This window comes from Acromyrmex echinatior, chromosome 9 (assembly GCF_024713525.1).
Source record: "Acromyrmex echinatior isolate Ae372 chromosome 9, ASM2471352v2, whole genome shotgun sequence".
NCBI classification, from domain to species: Eukaryota; Metazoa; Arthropoda; class Insecta; order Hymenoptera; family Formicidae; genus Acromyrmex; species Acromyrmex echinatior.
This window is the reverse complement of record NC_141860.1, coordinates 2,055,567-2,075,093: the sequence shown is the minus strand read 5'-3', so window position 1 is coordinate 2,075,093 and position 19,527 is coordinate 2,055,567. Positions and strand designations below refer to the sequence as shown.

The following is a 19,527-nucleotide window of genomic DNA, read 5'->3' as shown; positions in this document are numbered from 1 at the left end:
CCGTTTTAAAAAAAAGATCTTAGAAATATAAAGCCTTCACGCCTTTTTGGAGTCTGTGGACCTCCAAACGACATATTCAGTAGGAGTAAAAATGATTAAAGATAACTCAAATTGAGAAGTTGACATTATGAATTTAACAGTGTACTGAAGTACAAATTAAAAAAAATAATTATTCTTTGAGCAGATAGAGATATATGTTAATTACACGAAATATCTTGTTTCTCAGTACTTTCAACTTAATCTGATCCAGTCAAGAATTAAATTCGAAGTTTATTCTATCGAGATATTTTTGAGAATTAACCGCAACCTTGATCGCGGAAAAACTGAGGCTCTAAATCCATCATGAGATTCCCACCCGGAAATTACATTTGGCGATACCGGTGCACCCTGTATATCGTATAATAAATATCATCCATAAAATACATCTTTCGCGCGCGCGTTCGTCGGTGGGAATCCAAACGGCGCATTTGCTCAATGGGACATGGAATCAGTGCACAGAGAACTATACCACATCGGTGATCTTGCAGGTCGACCAGAACCCTCGGCATGAGTTCGGACTGCGAAATCCGCGGTATAGCGAAAGCTGATGCTGCGGTCCATTTATAGGATTGCATCAAAAATTCCGCACGCATATTACACGATGTTCCGTTTCCTTTGCTGCTGCGGGCTCATTATCGTCGAGCCGACTTTGATTCTAAAGCGATTGGTCGTGCGCGCTCGTTCGTACACACGCGTGTATCCAAGCATGCATGCTCTCGTATGTGCAGTGCAGCCCGCGGATCTCATATAATATCCTACATATACAGTATATATGCAAACGGCAACGTAGTAACATTCCCGCTGTATTAAACGAGATTCGAGACTACCGCGCTTTCGCCTTACGGAACGAAGAGTTAGTCTGAATGTTCTCGTTTCCTGTCCTATCATCCCGGCCGTTCACGCGAATGAGTTTGGTCGTGCAACTCTGGATTAAGAGCTTTTTACCCGACCGTAATAAATGTTTGCTGTCCGATTTAAGTTCAGGCTCTAGCTCGCTATGCAGAAAAACTAATATTAGTTAGGCAATGAAATATAAGATAATCGCATCTTATATAGTCTAGTTTAAGTTTTGCGATTTTTTTCGAATTTTTTCAGTCATAAATATTGTGACGAAAATATTAACTGAATACAGTGTTGTAAAGTATAAATACAGAGCTACAATAATATGTACTACGAAATTAGTAATTATTTCTTAGTAGTTGTAGAAAGCAATTACTTACTTATGAAATATACATCACGACATTCTGCATTTTACTTTACTGACAATACAGAACAAATTGAGCAATTACAACATGTTTAAAAACAGAATATATTAAAACGTTTTAAAGATGCATAAAAGACGTTTTATTAAAGACGCCTTAAAGACATCTTTATAATGTCTTATGTTTCAACTTTGAAATTTTTATTTTTTGAGATAAACTAATGTAACCAAATCAGATGGACTGCCTGCACGACTTACTAATATTATCTGTTAAATTTACTGTGTAATTAAATTACCCACAAATAGTGAGGAGATTATATTACAATAGATATTAGACTATTTGAAGTTTATTATCTCAATATATCTTTTTTTTTATTTTTGAATATATTAAAAATTTGTAGATGTTGGTGTTAAAAATATTCTAAGATCTACGATATCAGTCTTTGAAAACAAAGAAGAGATATTACCACGAGAAAGGGACCTCTATAAGACAGAAGATAATCGGCTTGGCGAATATTTGTCGAGTAAACGCCAAGGTCTGCCTTCAGCCATGTCGGAGCATCGTGCAAGTCAATTATTAATATCTTTATGAATGCCTCAATTCTCGTACGAAGTTTCCTTGAAGGTAACGTGCAATTTCATAGATGCACGACGGTAATAACAGAAAACTCAACAACTTCTGCAAGCACCCGACCCTTATCGAGTTTCTCTTCCCATGGAGGGTGGCTTGTACGAACGAGCACCTCGCTCCTCTTGACATCCCTTTTAGCAACGCCCAACCAATTTAGTCATACAAATAGTGCTCGTTCGCGTAGCGACGATATCGCGAACGTTTGATATTAAAGGCATCATTAAGTGAGATAATGAAGCTAACTCTGTGCCGACCAAAAACGATAAGCTCTGTTAAACACTGCATAAAAAAGAATTTTATATAGTTAAATATAAGTAAAATACTTTTTCTTTTCTATCTTTAACTGTTATCTTTCAGAGTATATTAATTATCAGAAAATACTTTCAGCATTTAGATGCTTTCAGTATTTAAACTTTCAAAAAATATTAAAAAAAAAATAATTTAATATTTTTAAAGCAAATTAAACTTAAGTACATATTTTCTGTATAAAATATTAATTTCGCCGTAAGAAATATCAATTTAACAAAAAGATGAATATTATAATTGACGTTTCCTCTTTTGTAAATTACATAAATAAATTTATTTCGACCTAATAGTTACTTTGAACGGTAAATTCTGCGCAAATTCTTCTTAATATATCGTGGATTTACTTTATAACCCGAGGACGCTGGTCGTATTAAAAAATATTATCATAGTTTATAATTAAGATTTAAGAATATCTTTTAGAGCTATGTAACCCCAAGACGAAATTGGCTCGCGAAGAATATTATAGCCGAAAATACGCCTAAAATGCCTTATTACGTCCCAGACGCCTGAGACGCCGTTATTGAAAGGAATGTGATATAAATCATCGTATAAAAGTATTAGATGTACAAATAAGTTTCCGCCGTTTTTTATAAAAAATTAAGCATTTATTGTGAAAGAACGATACATAATGTTTTATTGATATAAGTCAAAATGTAAGTGCAAGTTCTTTTTGCGTTTGGCATGAATCTTCATTCAATAATGCTTCCAATTCCGCATCTTCGTACACTTTCGGCCTTCCGCTACGTTCTTTATCTTCAAATTCACCGTTCTTAAATTTTTGAAACCATTCACGACAACTTCTCTCACTTAAGGCAGCCTCACCATATGCTTCTACGAGCAATCGATGAGCCTCAGCTGCAGATTTCTTCAAATTAAAGAAGTAAATCAAAAGTTCCCGCAAATGACGCTTATTCGGCTCAAAACTCGGCATTTTCGCACAAAAAAAAAATATATGATGCTGATACAAAATCGCTAATATTTCAAGGTTATGTTGTTGACAGATGTCCAACTTTACGATATAATGTTTTACATCAGACAATTTTAACCATAGCTTGCTAGTGGCGCCATCTTTTGTCAAAAACGACGGAAACTTATTTGTACACCTAATACATCTTACTTTTGCTTTTTCAAACGCGAGCGAACACAAGATTGGTAATCAGCATAATTAGGACAGCGAAAAAAGACGTAGTTATTAGCACGCGCTAAGCACGGAGAGGAAAGGGGTAAGGGCGGCAAAGTAGAGAGGCGACCAGGTGTAAGAAGAGTTTCTTCGCGTTATTCAGAGTAATGAAGCAGATATGCAAAACTACTTAGACCATTTCGTTCGGTCCTCTTCTTCATTTCTTTCTCATTCCCTCTTTTCTCTCCACCGTCCTCCAGTTTCCCATCTTCTCCGGTCTCTTCATCTTCTTCCCCTTTTTCTTCGTACCTCCGCCTCCGTCGTCGCTGTGTCTACTTCCTTCCCTTCGTCTTCCTTCCTTCAACTGCAAAGAGCAGCACCCGGGCATCTCTTCTCGCTCGACCGGAGTAGAATAAAAGAGACGTAATCCGTCATTTGCATATTACATTTGCCTCTTCATCCGTACGGCTCTATTCAAATGATTATTCTTTATCGTTCGCTTTGCTACGGTCAGAGAATAAGCTCGCGGCGGCGGAGATGGCACGAGATGCTTCGCCGAAACTCTCTCTTTCTCTCTCTCTCTCTCTCTCTCTCTCTCTCTCTCTCTCTCTCTCTCTCTCTCAAAATTGCAGAGTCGAATGGCGCGTGGAAGTGGAATCCAAGGTTGCTACTCTCTACTCTCTGGAAATCGTTCCTCGATATCGGAAAACGGAGAGAGACGCCGAGCATGAAGCGAGAACTGATCGATTATAAACCTGTTATCCGCCCACGCACACAAGTATATCCAAATATTAGGGGTATAAATAAGTTTCCGCCGTTTTTGATAAAAGATGGCGCCACTAGTAAGCTATGGTTAAAATTGTCTGATGTAAAACATTATATCGTAAGGTTGGACATCTATCAACAACATAATCTTGAAATATTAGCGATTTTGTATCAGCATCATATTTTTTTTGTGCGAAAATGCCGAGTTTTGAGCCGAATAAGCGTCATTTGCGGGAACTTTTGATTTACTTCTTTAATTTGAAGAAATCTGCAGCTGAAGCTCATCGATTGCTCGTAGAAGCATATGGTGAGGCTGCCTTAAGTGAGAGAAGTTGTCGTGAATGGTTTCAAAAATTTAAGAACGGTGAATTTGAAGACAAAGAACGTAGCGGAAGGACGAAAGTGTACGAAGACGCGGAATTGGAAGCATTATTGAATGAAGATTCATGCCAAACGCAAAAAGAATTTGCACTTACATTTTGACTTGCATCAATAAAACATTATGTATCGTTCTTTCACAATAAATGCTTAATTTTTGATAAAAAACGGCGGAAACTTATTTGTACACTTAATAATATTTTTGCGATACCAATATATATTTTCTACGGTAAGTTTGAATTTTGGAGTCTTGAAAAAATCGTTGTACAGAAATATATAAGGCGAATGACTTTGCTTATACCGTTTTTTTCCGAAATTCGAGGCTTTATTGTAAAAAACTGGTTATACATTTATAATTCAAAGTATTGTCCATCGCTGGCCACTACTTTCTCCCATCTTTCGGGCAGCATACGAATCCCGCGTCGAAAAAACTGGTCATCTTTTGAGGCGATCCACGAATCGATCCAATTTTTTACTTCTTCATAAGATCGGAAGTGCTGGTCAGCCAGGTCGTGTGCCATTGATCGAAACAAGTGATAGTCAGAAGGAGCAATGTCTGGAGAATACGGCAGGTGGGGTAGGACTTCCCATTTCAACGTTTCCAAGTATGTCTTGACCACTTTCGCAACATGGGGTTGAGCATTGTCATGCTGCAAAATCACTTTATCGTGTCTCTCGTTGTATTGCGGCCGTTTGTCTTTCAATGCTCGACTCAAACGCATCAATTGCGTTCGAGCCTGTGATACTGATCGCCTGTGATTGTTTCAGTCGGTTTTAACAGCTCATAATATACTACGCCGAGCTGGTCCCACCAAATACAGAGCATGATCTTGGAGCCGTGAATATTCGGTTTGGCCGTCGACGTGGAAGCATGGCCGGGAACTCCCCATGATTTTCTGCGCTTGGGATTATCGTAATGAACCCATTTTTCGTTCCCAGTCACAATGCGATGCAGAAAGCCCTTCCGTCTTTGTCTTTCAAGCAGCTGTTCACAAGCAAACAAACGTCGTTCAACATCTCTCGGCTTCAACTCGTACGGCACCCAATTTCCTTGCTTCTGAATCATTCCCATGGCTTTGAGATGTTTTGAAATGGCTGATTGAGTCACTCCTAATGATCGTGCCAATTCTTTTTGATTTTGACAAGAGTCTTGATCAAGTAATGCCTTCAATTCTACATCTTCGAAAACCTTCTCTCTTCCACCGCTATGCTGGTCTTCGACGTGAAAATCACCGTTCTTGAAGTGTTGAAACTTATGACACGTTCTTTCACTAATAGCGGCTTCACCATAAATATTTGAAAGCATTCGATAAGCCTCAGCCGCAGATTTCTTCATATTGAAGCAGAAAATTAAAACCTCCCACAAATGACAAGAATTTGGCTCGTAAACTGACATTTTCAATCGAGAATAACTTTATGATGCAGACACAAATCGACTAATGTTTCTAATGGGATTATGTTGCCCAAGTTTATTGTGTGACGTCTATGATCTATTTATTTCGATCACCACTTACCGCTAAAGCCATCTATACGAAAACCGAATGAGCAAAGTCATACACCTAATATAATAATGAGCAGCATAATCGATACAATAATGTATGGCAATCACTACTTAATTTAGCATATGACAATTACTACTTAATTATCGTTTAAGCATCGACATGCGATTTCACAATTCTGCGTTTCTCATTATCATTCTAAGTTATTATATTTTTGCACTATTTCCAGTCTCTATTACAGATTTTGCAAATATTGAGTCATCTAAAAAGTATCCGCGATTTTTTGTTCAATTTTTGAATGAAATTTTTCTTTATTGAAAATCAATTTTAATCAAGTATATATTGGCCATTATTATCTATAACCTTTTGCCACTTTTCGGGTAATTTCATAATTCCATCAGTGTAGAACTTTTGTGGTTTATCGGCGAAAAACTTTTTCAAGTGATTTTCTGCAGCTCTTTTGTCGGCCAATGTTTTTCCATCAAGAGAGTTCTGCAGAGATCGAAACAAATGGTAGTCAGACGGTGCAAGGTCCGGGCTATACGGTGGATGCATCAAAACTTCCCAACCAAGCTCCCTCAATTTTTGGCGTCATTAAAGATGTGTGTGGTCTGGCGTTGTCATGATGGAAGACAACACCTTTTCTATTAATCAATTCTGGTCGTTTTTCCTTAATCGCTTCCTGTAATCTATCCAGTTGTGAACAGTAGAGCTCTGAATTAATCGTTAGGCCATGTAGTAACATGATGGACGATTCCCTTCCAATCCCACCATATACACAGCATCACCTTATTTGCCATCAATCCAGGCTTTGAAGTCGTTTGTGGTGGTTCGCCGCGCTTATTCCATGATCTTTTACGAACAATATTCTTGTATTTCACCCATTTTTCATCGCCTGTGATGATTTACTTCAGAAATGGATCGATTTCATTGCGTTTTAGTAGTGTTTCGCTGATGGAAATTCGATCAATCAAATTTCTTTGCGTTAATTCATGTGGTACCCAAACATCGAGTTTCTTTGCGTAGCCAGCCTTTTTCAAATGATTCCAAACTGTCATATGGTTGATTCTTAGTGCATTGGCTATCTCCTGACAGCTCACATGTCGGTCTTGCTTGATCAGTTGCAAAATTTCATCGACTTTTTCAATGACTGGCCGACCAGAGCGAGGTCGATCTTTGACATCAACAAAATTTGCAGAACGAAATCGAACAAACCTCCTGCGTCCTGCGTTCACTTACAGCATCCGCGCCGTAAACTTCACAAATTTGTCTGCATGTTTGTGCTGCGTTTTTGCCTTTTTTATAGTAAAAAAGCATCACATAGCGTATTTCTTCAGATATTTCACTCATTTTCAAATCAATATAACTTTTGACACGATTGATGAATCATCAAACTTTGTTTACAAAAAATGTAACCTAAAATGTCATCTTTCAAACGCGCGTTCGTTTGACACAATCGGATTAATGTTGCCCGATATATGACCATCAACACTAGTGACAAAAAACCGCGGATACTTTTTAGATGGCCCAATAATTATTGCTCTGATTATCCAATTAATTATTGCGTAACAATTTAATATTATAATTATTATAATTCAATATTATAATCGTAATCCACTTGTTTGTCAATTTTACAGCTGCCATATTGAGCAGCTCATTCGATCAGAAATCTTGATAGCCGAACTACCGACAGATCTGTCACAAGATGGAAACAAAAATTGCAGATACAAAAATAGCCCATTTCTATAATATATTCTGGTGCAACATATAACGTCTGCGATTTCATATCGCAAGAAGACAACAAGTCACTGGATAAAAGTTATAGAGACGGTTCTTTAAATGAAATATGTGCGCTTTTAAATTGGATCAGAGAAAGATTGATGAGCTCGCAACGAACTCATGACCGAAGCTCTGAACGATTACTCTGAAACGTGTGTATCTTCTAGGCGCGAAAACGCAATACAAAAGGAATCTTGCAAGGAAACAGTCAAAAATGACAGAACTCCTTCAAAGAACGAAGATGAATCTCAATGCAAATCGAATCATAAAAGAAAAACACATCGCAAAATACCCGATGGTATGATTATTGATCTTAGCAATAATATATATGACACTTCCCGCGGCGGCATAAAAATCAACATTATTTCCACGCACAATCTAGTACCTGAAATGAAATTTGTCGCAGTACCTAGGTATGAATTTTTTCTACAACGAACAGAGATAGATATTTAAAGAGTTTCTAAATTCTTTAAAAACCCCATGTATGTCAATCTTTTTTAGGAAACAATATTCAACGTGGAATCGCATTCCAAGAAAAGTGATGAAGAAAATGATCGACCATTCTTTACTGACCGTGCTTTGTTTGGAAAATGGTAACAAAGTGAAGAAAACTCAGAGGTCAACAAAAAACAAATATAGAAATTATTCGAGAAAGTCAATGAATAACATATTACATAAAAGTGCCAATCCGACTATCAATGCACCAAAAAAATTAAAAAATACATTGGGCAACAAAAGTTACATGTAAAAAATAATATGCAGTCGCTTTGTATGCCTCATGAAATTCAATGCAATGCTGTCATCACGATAATATTGATATTGATGATTGATATTGATAACGTACGATATCCGATATTGAACACAGACGAAACACGTGTCGACACAGGGAAATGTACCACAAACTACTGCTATTCAATTTTTAACGATACACATCAAGAATATCACATTTGTGGTCGGAAGGATTACAATACAGATGGTTTTGATTTCAATGCCGAGATGCAAACTGATTGAATGGCCGAGTACTGTTATCCTGAATATACGCTCGAAGAGCTACCGATGTTTCTGTGACTCAAACGAGTGCAATTCTAACATAAATATACAACACGACCGTTGTCTCCTGATATCACGAATGACAAAACTATTCGAAAATTCTGTTCTTCCGAAGAAGCATCAAAGAGAAGAGGTCGAGCAATTCGAATCTGATATCGCGCTTGAATTCGCAACAGAAGCCGATGAATATTCTCCAGATGGAGTCGAATGGTGCACGAATTGCGACGGAGAGAAAGGGAATTCAGCGAGCACAAACCGGAAACTCGCCGAGCCTGGCGGAAACGTTACCGATCTTCGCGATTCACGTCCCGTGGATGCACCGCTATGTGAAATTGACACGCGTTCTGGAAAGAGCGAATGGCGGACGACGACGACAACGGTGGTGGAGAAAGACGGCGATCGGTCATATAAATCAGATTCATTGAAAGCCATCGATACATGGGATACAGGCGCGTGGAGAGACAACTGTATCGGACGGCATTGCGCAGACTGCGTTGTCGCGAAACCGTTCAAACCAGCATCCCGGGGAAAAGGCGGATCCGCCCGTGGAGTGGATTCAAAGTGGAAACGGGGCTCCATTGAAACTGACGTTCAACAATTGGATTATAAATGGAAGAGAAGAATCGCGACCATAGATGCTGATACACGCGCGAGGGTGGATTTCAAAGGAAAATGTGATTCTAGGTGAGAATCGATTTGAATGAGATATGGCTGCATGATAAAGGAACCGCGCCGCTTTTATTCTCTCTCTTTCTCTCTTCCTCTCATCATTACCTAACGTCGACTATGTCCAACAGATATAAATCGGAAGAGGCGATTCGTGTCCAATTGAGCGAAAGCGCGGAGATAAGGAAGCGCAAGAGCCTGGAAATGATCGAAGCAACGTTAGTCCTCGCCTAATTTTTTGGCATTACAGCATACATCTATTTCCGATAAATAGAATTCTTCACTTTTCTCTCGTTCTGTATATTGCTTTGAAAATTGTTCTCATTTTTCAGACTCCTAATTATTGTTATTTTATATAATATTTATATATTCATTATATATCACGCTTTCATTATTATTTTTTTACATGAAATAATCAGGATTTAATGAAACGTTACCTGTTTCTTTTTTCTTAATCGTTTGATTTAAACTGATTTGATTTGCTTCGCGAATCCGAAAACTTTCTGAAACCATTAAAATTTCAAAACAAAGATATCTATTTGAGCCTCCTTTATTTAATTAAATTTAAAGGAGAAAAATCAACTTTTTACTAAAATTAAACTTAAAATTCAACTTAATTAAAGAATCTAAAATAGAAGTGCAATATAAACTTCTTAAATTCTATATGCAGCAAACTTAAATTACATAATTTAAAAAATTGTAACGTTTTTACAAATAAAATAAAACAGTAATATATTAGTGATCCCAAGAATAAATCTTTTATTATATAATACCTATATAATTTTAGTTTGCTACATATAGAGTTTAACATATTCATGTTGCATTTCTTTCTCAGATTCTTTAATTAGTTCAAAATCGATTCTTCTTTTAAATTGAACTAAAAAGCATGTTAAAAGCTTGTTGCAAAGTTTCCACGAATGTTTCACAGGTCGCAAACGAAGAGTGACAATATAAACAGACGGCAAACATCACGAGACGCGCGATTACTCTCTTTGGAGGAGTTTACAGATGGGCAAAATTTGGTCTCAAGTGCACGACGCGTGCAAGAACGTCGTAAAGCTCGCTGCTATGAGCGTCGACCATGTTGTGAAGGATGCACCTAAATCGGAACGTTCACAGAGAAATCCCGTCGAAGTGATTGATGCGACGCTCATCGAGAGCATGTTCTCGTGCACCGGCAAAATATGCGGTGAAACGTGTCGTAAAAATTTAATGCGCTCGAAGAGCGAGGAAAAAATGAAGGCACGTCAAGAACGTACAATCGGGGACGTGGGAAAATATCACGGGGATACAGAAGCACTGATGCGGAAAAACTTGCGGACCATTGCACCTACCCGCCACGATATGCAGAAGCACGCGTATCAAAGCGCCAAAAAAGAGGAGAGCGGAGAATCTTGTGTGAATTACAGCGATACGATTAATAGTGATCAATCCTCCACGCATCTACCTATTGCATTAACAGAGTCATCGAAACTTATATATTCAACAAATAACACGCACATATTTAAGTCAACTTAAAAAATATATGTAACGTTTTTTTTGAAGAAAATATTACTTTTTTAAACGATAAGCAACAACGAAACATTCGTTTTTTGTTTTATCTTTCACTGCTTTCCAATTTTGTCGGGTTTTCGATTTTTTTCCGTCGTCTCTTTGTATCTGCATCTCTCCGAATATATGAACCATAAATATTGCGCTGTAACAAAAAATGTATTTTTTTTATTTCGGCTAAATGAAATCGAAAAAAGGTAGAGAAATTTTTTAATTTTAAATAAATACAAATTTCTGCAGATTTGCGTTACTGAACGCGTTATTGAACGCAAATTAACAAATGTTTTATTATAATTCCAGGATAATCTTTTTCTTTGAAAATTTCCAAATTTATATACATTAAAGACAAAGGATATTTATATTCAAATTTTACATTAGCCTTTATCCACGTAAGAATTTGCATTTAGATACGAATGCTTGTACAATATTCAATATCATAAAATATTCTCTCGTTTTCCGCGTATATAAATTTCTCGCCTTTGATACGGAAATAATAATTGCTCTTCTGGAACATGACAAGTATCGGGATATCGTAGAATTTCAACCACGGAATGAAACGTACAGTCATGATGAGGATATATTGTATATTCTCAATCCTGTTTGAGTGAGTCCTTTCTTTTATCACGAAAAATTTACGTATCCAGGACTTCGCAATAGAGGTAGTAGCGACGATAATCGAAATTTTACAAGGAGCTCATAGACGATCAATCTATGCAACATACTTCCGAAACAAAATCTATTAAACGTTATCAAAATTCTAAAACATGTAACGATAGGATGTCTCGAGAGACACACGTTTATTGTTACAAAGTATCTAACTAATGATCACCAAGCGATTCGCGCAGACATGCCAGTTGCCTCGAAAAATAATTCGCTGCATCATAGGTGTCAATCGATGAACGTATCATCTTCTGAAGGTAACAGACGAGTAGAAACATCTGCGACGCCTGAACAAACACGATTTTATGAAGAAATCGAAAAACCGTGCGAGGGAATATGCGAAGAAACGTGCGAGAGTACTGACACGATCGACACTGAAACCGAAAGAAGCTTCACATCGACGGTCGCAGTAGCTGCAGTATCCTTGACCGAAGTGGATCTCACGGGTCGCTCATTGCGAAACGACTCGGAAGAATCGATAGCGTCGACTTCCAAATGGGAGACGACACCTGTTTCATCGAGAATAAAATGTGGATCGCAAAGAAATTGTCACAGTTCCAAATCATCTTCTGTGCGATGGCGATGAAATTCTTGGGGAAATGTTCGTCCGTTGATAATAAAACCTGCGCGTCTGTGCTTAAATGGAGTAGAAGAGACATCAGAAGAAAGGAGCTATCAAGTACGGCTACTGCTACTTACGATAACGAAGTGAAGATTATGCAAATAGATCCATCTACTATCTAAACCGATCAAGAAAGCAATAAGAGGTGAGCTTACATAAACGTTCAAATGCAAACACCTGACGCGATTGTTACGAGAATTTTATCGGAGTTCCTTCTCAGTGACGAGAAGAAGAAGGTGTTGATGATCATAATGCTATAATCGGAATTGGATGACAAAAAAGAAGCAAAAACTCAAACGTCATCAAGTAACATAACTTCCAGAGGGATCAATATGTTTAGTTATCCAGACGATCGTCCTCATGGTGCGGTTACAACCTCGTCGAAGACTGTTCAATGTTTCGTATGTGATAAACAAGAATGTTACGAAATAAGACAATCGGATAACTCGATTACTTTAGAAGAAGCCTTAATCACAGAATATCCGGAAACGTCTGAATTCAATGATTATTTGACGAAACGAAAAGCAGGCGTAACAATTCCTCCACGATTTATACTCAAGAAATTCCCTTGAGAATAATTTATATAAATAAATATATCTGTTAGAATGTAAATAATTTTAAGCAGCAATATTAAAATTTGCATTTGTCAAATTTTTGATGTAGATTAATCGAACCACTTCGAGATATCGAGAAATTCAAAGAGAATTTTAATTATTTTAATTAAATCTTAGTAACCTCACATTTACACATGTACTAATTTATGTGTTTATCTTTAGCTATGGCATATCAAAAATGTACTCAATGTGTCCACACTCGAAATTTATATCTAAATTGAAATTTTAATTATGCATAGCAATGGAAATAAATAAGTTAATTATGAATTTCTTCTGAAAATTATAAAGTTTAAACAAAGTTGCACATTGCAAAATAATTTTCTTATTCAACATTACAATTTAGTCTATTCAATATTAACATATTTAATTAATCATATTTAATCATATTAATGGGGTCGAACTATATTCTATAATAATATTATTATTCATATTGAACATATTGAGCACATCAAACATAGCAAGTAACGAAATTGGTGATTCTGACAAATTATCAGATTAAACAAACAGATTGTCCCATTTACTACAATACTTCAAATTCAACTAACGAAGATTCAATAGAAAGTTACAAATTCTTTCGTAGGATATTAAAATATTTCAAGCACCCCACTGTACGAATAAGACAAAAAAAAAGAAATGTGATATAAATAAGCGAAATGTCAGTACGAGTAAATCTGAAGAAAAAATATCGGTATATACTTCATTATCATCGATTGCAAATAATGTAACTAAATCCGATCTAAAGGTTGTTAAGTTGAAGCAAAGAATGGTCGATACAATTACCTCCATTACACAAGCAAATAATGTTTATGATAAAGTAACACATGAAAATCTTTTAAATGCCATACAGCATATTGTTCATGACGCATCTTGTCGATATGCAGCGAAAAACGTGGATAACGTTGTTTCGAATCGTGACTGCGGTCCGCTATGCATTGGCAGCAAGACTCAAAACGTGAATGGAGAAGTCAGTTTGGAGACAAATAATGCTTTCGCGGAAGCATGCGAAAAGAGGCGGCAGACGGACTTTATTCTCGAGGAAATTGCAAAAGTCTCTGACGCTTTGACACAGGGACGAAAAAGTCGCAAATGGAATATATAATGGATCATCAGTGCGTGGCACCTCAGTTAGCATCTTATAAGATTACTGAACTGATCGCAAAATATCCGCAAACGGGATCAATTTAAACACAGACACGGAATTATTGAATCCTTGTTACGATTGTTTTTTTTAATCTGACACATTATTATGTACAATAGCGACGATAATGTTTGACTTTAGTTATCATGTATTTCTGTATTAGTTTAACTTGGGACTCGCAACCGCTAAGATCGTTGTTTAGCATAATGTTATTTACTGACATTTTTACATTATTCGTTATTATAGTGGATATATCAGTATTACAATCTGTCCTGGTTTTTAAACTGTGTATTTATTTCTGCATGCGTGCTTTCCGAAGTATCTTTCATTTTAATTATAATCTATTCTATTCATTCAGTGTTTTCATAAATATATTGGGAGTACAAATAAGTTTCCGCCGTTTGACAAAAGACGGCGCCACTAGCAAGCTATGGTTAAAATTGTCTGATGTAAAACGTTATATCGTAAGGTTGGACATCTGTCAACAACATAACCTTGAAATACTAGCGATTTTGTATCAGCATCATATATTTTTTTTTGCGAAAATGCCGAGTTTTGAGCCGAATAAGCGTCATTTGTGGGAACTTTTGATTTACTTCTTTAATTTGAAGAAATCTGCTGCTGAGGCTCATCGATTGCTTGTAGAAGCATATGGTGAGGCTACCTTAAGTGAAAGAAATGTCGTGAGTGGTTTCAAAAGTTTAAGAACGGTGAATTTGACGTCGAAGACAAAGAACGTAGCGGAAGGCCGAAAGTGTACGAAGACACGGAATTGAAAGCATTATTGGATGAAGATTCGTGCCAAACGCAAAAAGAACTTGCACTTACATTAGGAGCGACTCAACAAGCCATTTCACATCGTTTGAAATCATTGGAAATGATTCAAAAGCAAGGGAATTGAGTTCCATATGAACTGAAGCCGAGAAACGTTGAACACCGATTTTCCATATGTGAAATGCTGCTTGTCAGGCATAAACGAAAGGGTTTTTTGCATCGTATAGTCACTGGTGATGAAAAATGGATCCACTACGAGATTCAAAGAAGAGGAAATCATGGGGATCATCTGGCCATGCTTCAACATCGACAGCCAAGCCGAATATTCATGGAAAAAAACTCATGTTGTGTATTTGGTGTCGTGTATTATGAGTTGCTCAAATCGAACGAAACCGTTACTGAGGCTCTCTACTGATTAATGAGATTGAGCCGAGCACTCAAGGAAAAACGCACCTACTACTATTCCATGACAAATTATTCTTCTGCATGATAATGCTCGACCACATGTTGCGGCGCGGTCAAAATCTACATGGAAACATTCAATTGGGAAGTTCTACCCCCCTCCCCCCCCCGCCGCATTCACCAGACATTGCCCCTTCCGATTACCATCTATTTCGATCGATGACGCATGGCTTGTCTGAGCAGCACTTCACATCATATGAAGATATCAAAAATTGGATCGATAATTGGATAGCCTTAAAAGATGAAGCGTTCTTCCAACGCGGTATCTACCAGAAAAATGGGAAAAACTAGTAGCTAGCGATGGACAATACTTTCAATAAAATATTATGTACCGTTCTTTCACAATAAATGCTTAATTTTTTTATTAAAAAACGGTGGAAACTTATATGTATTCCAATAATAATACAATTTTAAGGTCTCGATCCTCACGAGATCATCCAGTATTAACTGGTCATGGATAATAGGAGATAGTCGAAGGTTTCCACATGTGTAGTTGTTTCTTTGGCCAACGATATCAAGCTGAAGAAGGCTAGAATTTAGTCGAAACTTGTATTCAATTATGTTAAATTTGAACTTGTACTCAATTATGTTAAATATGCTGAGGTTCGTCCAGCAATTTAAGCGCATCGATTACAGCGCGGATTCCTCTGTGCGTGCATGCGTGCGTGCGTGCGTGCGTGCGTGCGTGCGTGCGTGCGCGCGCGTGTGTGTATTTATGTATTCTATGTCTATATATATGTGTTGTTAAAAAAAATTATGTACAGGCGTCACCAAAATTCGAACAATTCAAATATTTCTTTAAACAAAATGTTTTTAATAAAGAATTAAATATTACAAAAAATCCTTTTACATAGTATTTGGGAGATCCTGTAGAGCACAATTATTCGATATATCTCTCATTAGCTTGAATGACTCTATTCTCGGTCTGAAGCGTTCGCACGCACGTTGTAATGCAGCGCTGTTCGTGTCGACGAATGCTGCCTCAATAGCGGTCCTTAATGACGTCATATTGGGATGCCGAGACCCCAATGTTTGTAACCCTTTCAACTACGCTCCATATGTAGTAAGGGATTTAAATCTGAGCTGTTGGGAAGCCAAAATGGGAGCTGAGGCGAGCAACTCGGCTTGTCCTGGCAGCCTTAGAGAGCATTTGTCACATATTATCTTGTACGATTTGTATCGAAGGTCCTCCTCGGCAATTCGATGCATTGACTCGCTTGCACCAACAATCGATGCTAATTTTCGCAACGATTGTCCTAGATCCGAAATTAGCGCTTGAGCCCTTTTAACAACTGCGGGGATCCTCATGATGCTTCTATTCGAATGACTCTTCCTCGCTGGCATAGTGAAACCTTCGTTGGACTGTTCTAAAGCCGTATATTTTGTCACAACGTCATAAACGGTTGATTTCGGGTATCCAAAGAACCGAATTATTTCCGTTGTTGAGCGCCCAGCGCGAAAGCTTTCAATGATCGCGGCTCTTCGATTATATTCCGCACTCGATTTTAATATCACGGCCATTTTGAAAATATGACTGTTTACTAGAAGCATCAGGCTTTCTCGAACGCTAACAACAACCTCTGGCGGAGGCACAATATAGCGGAAAATTGAAATTGAAATTTATCCGAATTTTGGTAATGCATCCTGTATTTTGTATATTCCAAAACAAAGATGAATAGGGAATAATAAAAATATACGTTTACATATATTTTATATACGTTAATATATATTTTTATATATAGAAAAGAAATATATAAATCAAAATTGTATTAAATGACATTGTTTTTATGTATCCATGAATTGTGCGATTCATCGAATCCCATCCACTTGACATATACCATATCTCCTTTTCTGTGCAGTACTTTCTCCACGAGATACATGAGTAGCGCGATGCAACTCGTGCTCGTAGAACACCTTAGCGATGGATTTTCCGCGATAGTCCTCGAGTAGATAGATTATGAGATTGGTATGGTGCACTTTACCGATCGTAAACATCTTGGTGTCCAATTTTACGAACAATCCTTCTCAAAAACTGTCTTGTACTTACTCACGCGTACCGAATCGCCAAAGTGAGCGATTTTGCCGGACCAGCAAGTTTTATCGCGCTGTACACCGTATCCAAAAGACTTTTGGCGATCGCGAGTCATGTCGGCGGGTCGCATGCCGATAGTGCGATGTGTGCGCGCGTTGTAATCTGATACGGACAGTAGCTTGTCGATCGCTGTTGAGTGTACTTCTATATATCGTTTTTGAGCGTGCGATTGATCCGCTCAACCACTGACGCTTTCAACGTCGAATACGAGGAATAGTTATTAACGTCGTGTTTTTTCAAGATTTTCTGTACATTGTAAAACTCCTTCCCCATATCCGTTTGTAAATTTTTCGGACATCTTCCTCACTCGAATTATCTCAGCGATAGCGTCAGCCGTCTCGCTTCCACTCTTGCTCTTGAGCGTACGGCCCACGCGTACTTGCTAAACACATCGATGACGATGAATATCTAATGGTAGCCTCTATTGAAGTTCGAGTACGGGCGCACTTCGACGATATCAGTCTGCCACAGATTATCATATCTTCGAACTACAATGCGTCTTCGCGGAAAATTTCTTCTCACCGAAGCATGCAATTCCTCGACGAATCGACATCTCTTGGCACTAACTTTTCTCTTTTTCATCATTCGACGCATAATACACAGGGTGCAAGAAAAAAAATATTTTTTTTTTTACTGATGCCACTTGACTGATTTGTTTCGTCGATACTCGATTTAATTTATAATAAAACCGGCTTCGCGAATTTCCTCGATGATCGACCTCGTTGTCGTGTTGTTGCTCGGTGCGAAGCGTCAAGCAATCGTAGACGATCCACCAGCTCGTTAGGATCGACCCAGTGCACGATATCGATCGCGTTGTCGTTCAGTGTCATTGCGTGAAGTAATCTCTTTCCAGATTTCTTCTTCTGTTTCAGATGTGATCGACATTAACGGTGCGATTACGTATTTGTACTTGTATCTTCTATTACTCTAACTATATTCTACAATAATCGGCCCTGCGAATGATGCTTGTGTTTGTGCGCGTTCGTCGCCAACAGCATGCTTTTGTACTTGTTCATATTGTCTTCCGTGTTGTGGAGATCATCGAGAATTCTCTTGAAAATTAACTCGTAAAAACCGGCGTATCGTATGTCATTGATAATTATGTTATACGCGTCATCCACGTCAAAATGTTTATTCCCAAACATTAATCCATCCTTGTGTAGGTAAATGCCAAACACATAATCTATACCGCTCTTCTGTTTATCTCGCGCTTCCCTCAGGACAGCCTGGACGTATTTTTAGCCCAGCGGGCCCAAGTCGGCTTGCAACGTTTCTCAACCTTCCGATATTTGCAATCGATTTTGAACTTTCGTTGCGAGTCGTCCGTCGTTTCGAAAACATTCTCTAACGATTCTATCGTCGGTACGATCGTACGCGGGGTGGAGGTTATCGGCTGTACACGATCGTGCGATCGATCATCGAATTTACACGGGGTCGCTCGAACATCTCGCTTGCTTCCTCTTTCTTCTCTATCTGTTCTATTCCTACTCCTCTTGCGCTTGGGGGCAGACGCCGCGTCGTCATCGCGCGACTGTCTCTTCATCGCACACCGGGGCTGTCAACGATCTGTCGCAGCGGTTTGATAATAGGCTTAAAATTCCTGTCCAACGCCATGTCCTTCTCGATTCTACCGGTCTTCAGAATGCAATATTTCTTGCGGATTGACTCGCTCGCCTTCTCGATCTCTCTCGCGATTTTTTCATCCTCGCGCACATCAGCCATGTTCATCTCTGGCGGAGTATCGACTGGCCACATTACGGTATCGCAGTTAAATTCTTTTCTGTATCTCCTATCTTTAAGCGGACTGTCCTTGTCTATCACTAGAAATCCATATTTTTTTCGCAACAAACAAAATTCGTCGTACGACATGTCGGTATTCACGTGATCATTGTAAACGTGTTTCAAGTTGGTACCATCCTGTTTGAACAGGATCAGCAGGTTTGTGTTATCGCGTATCAGATGTTTAGGTATCCTCGCGTACGTCTGACAGAGATAGAAGCAGTCGACATTTGCGTGGAGAAATATTCTCTCCCGCATCCTGCTTGTCGCTACGTCATCAAAGATAATAATAGAATTTGGGCGCGCCTCGCTTGGTCATTGTTGTTGGAAAACATAAAGTAACTGATTTCGTTGATAGAAGTAAATAAATTTTCTTATATATTTGATTGTTGCAGCGATTT

General features: G+C 38.0%; 1 pseudogene across 1 annotated transcript; it reads left to right on the top strand.

Annotated features, from left to right (window-relative positions):
* The first annotated feature begins 7,526 nt into the window (after positions 1-7,526).
* On the top strand, positions 7,527-10,953 carry LOC105147858 (uncharacterized; annotated as a pseudogene). The gene is made up of 4 exons (XR_015546163.1): positions 7,527-8,131; positions 8,220-9,452; positions 9,566-9,652; positions 10,363-10,953. The product of XR_015546163.1 is annotated as an uncharacterized LOC105147858 (transcript).
* The last annotated feature ends 8,574 nt before the right edge of the window (positions 10,954-19,527 follow it).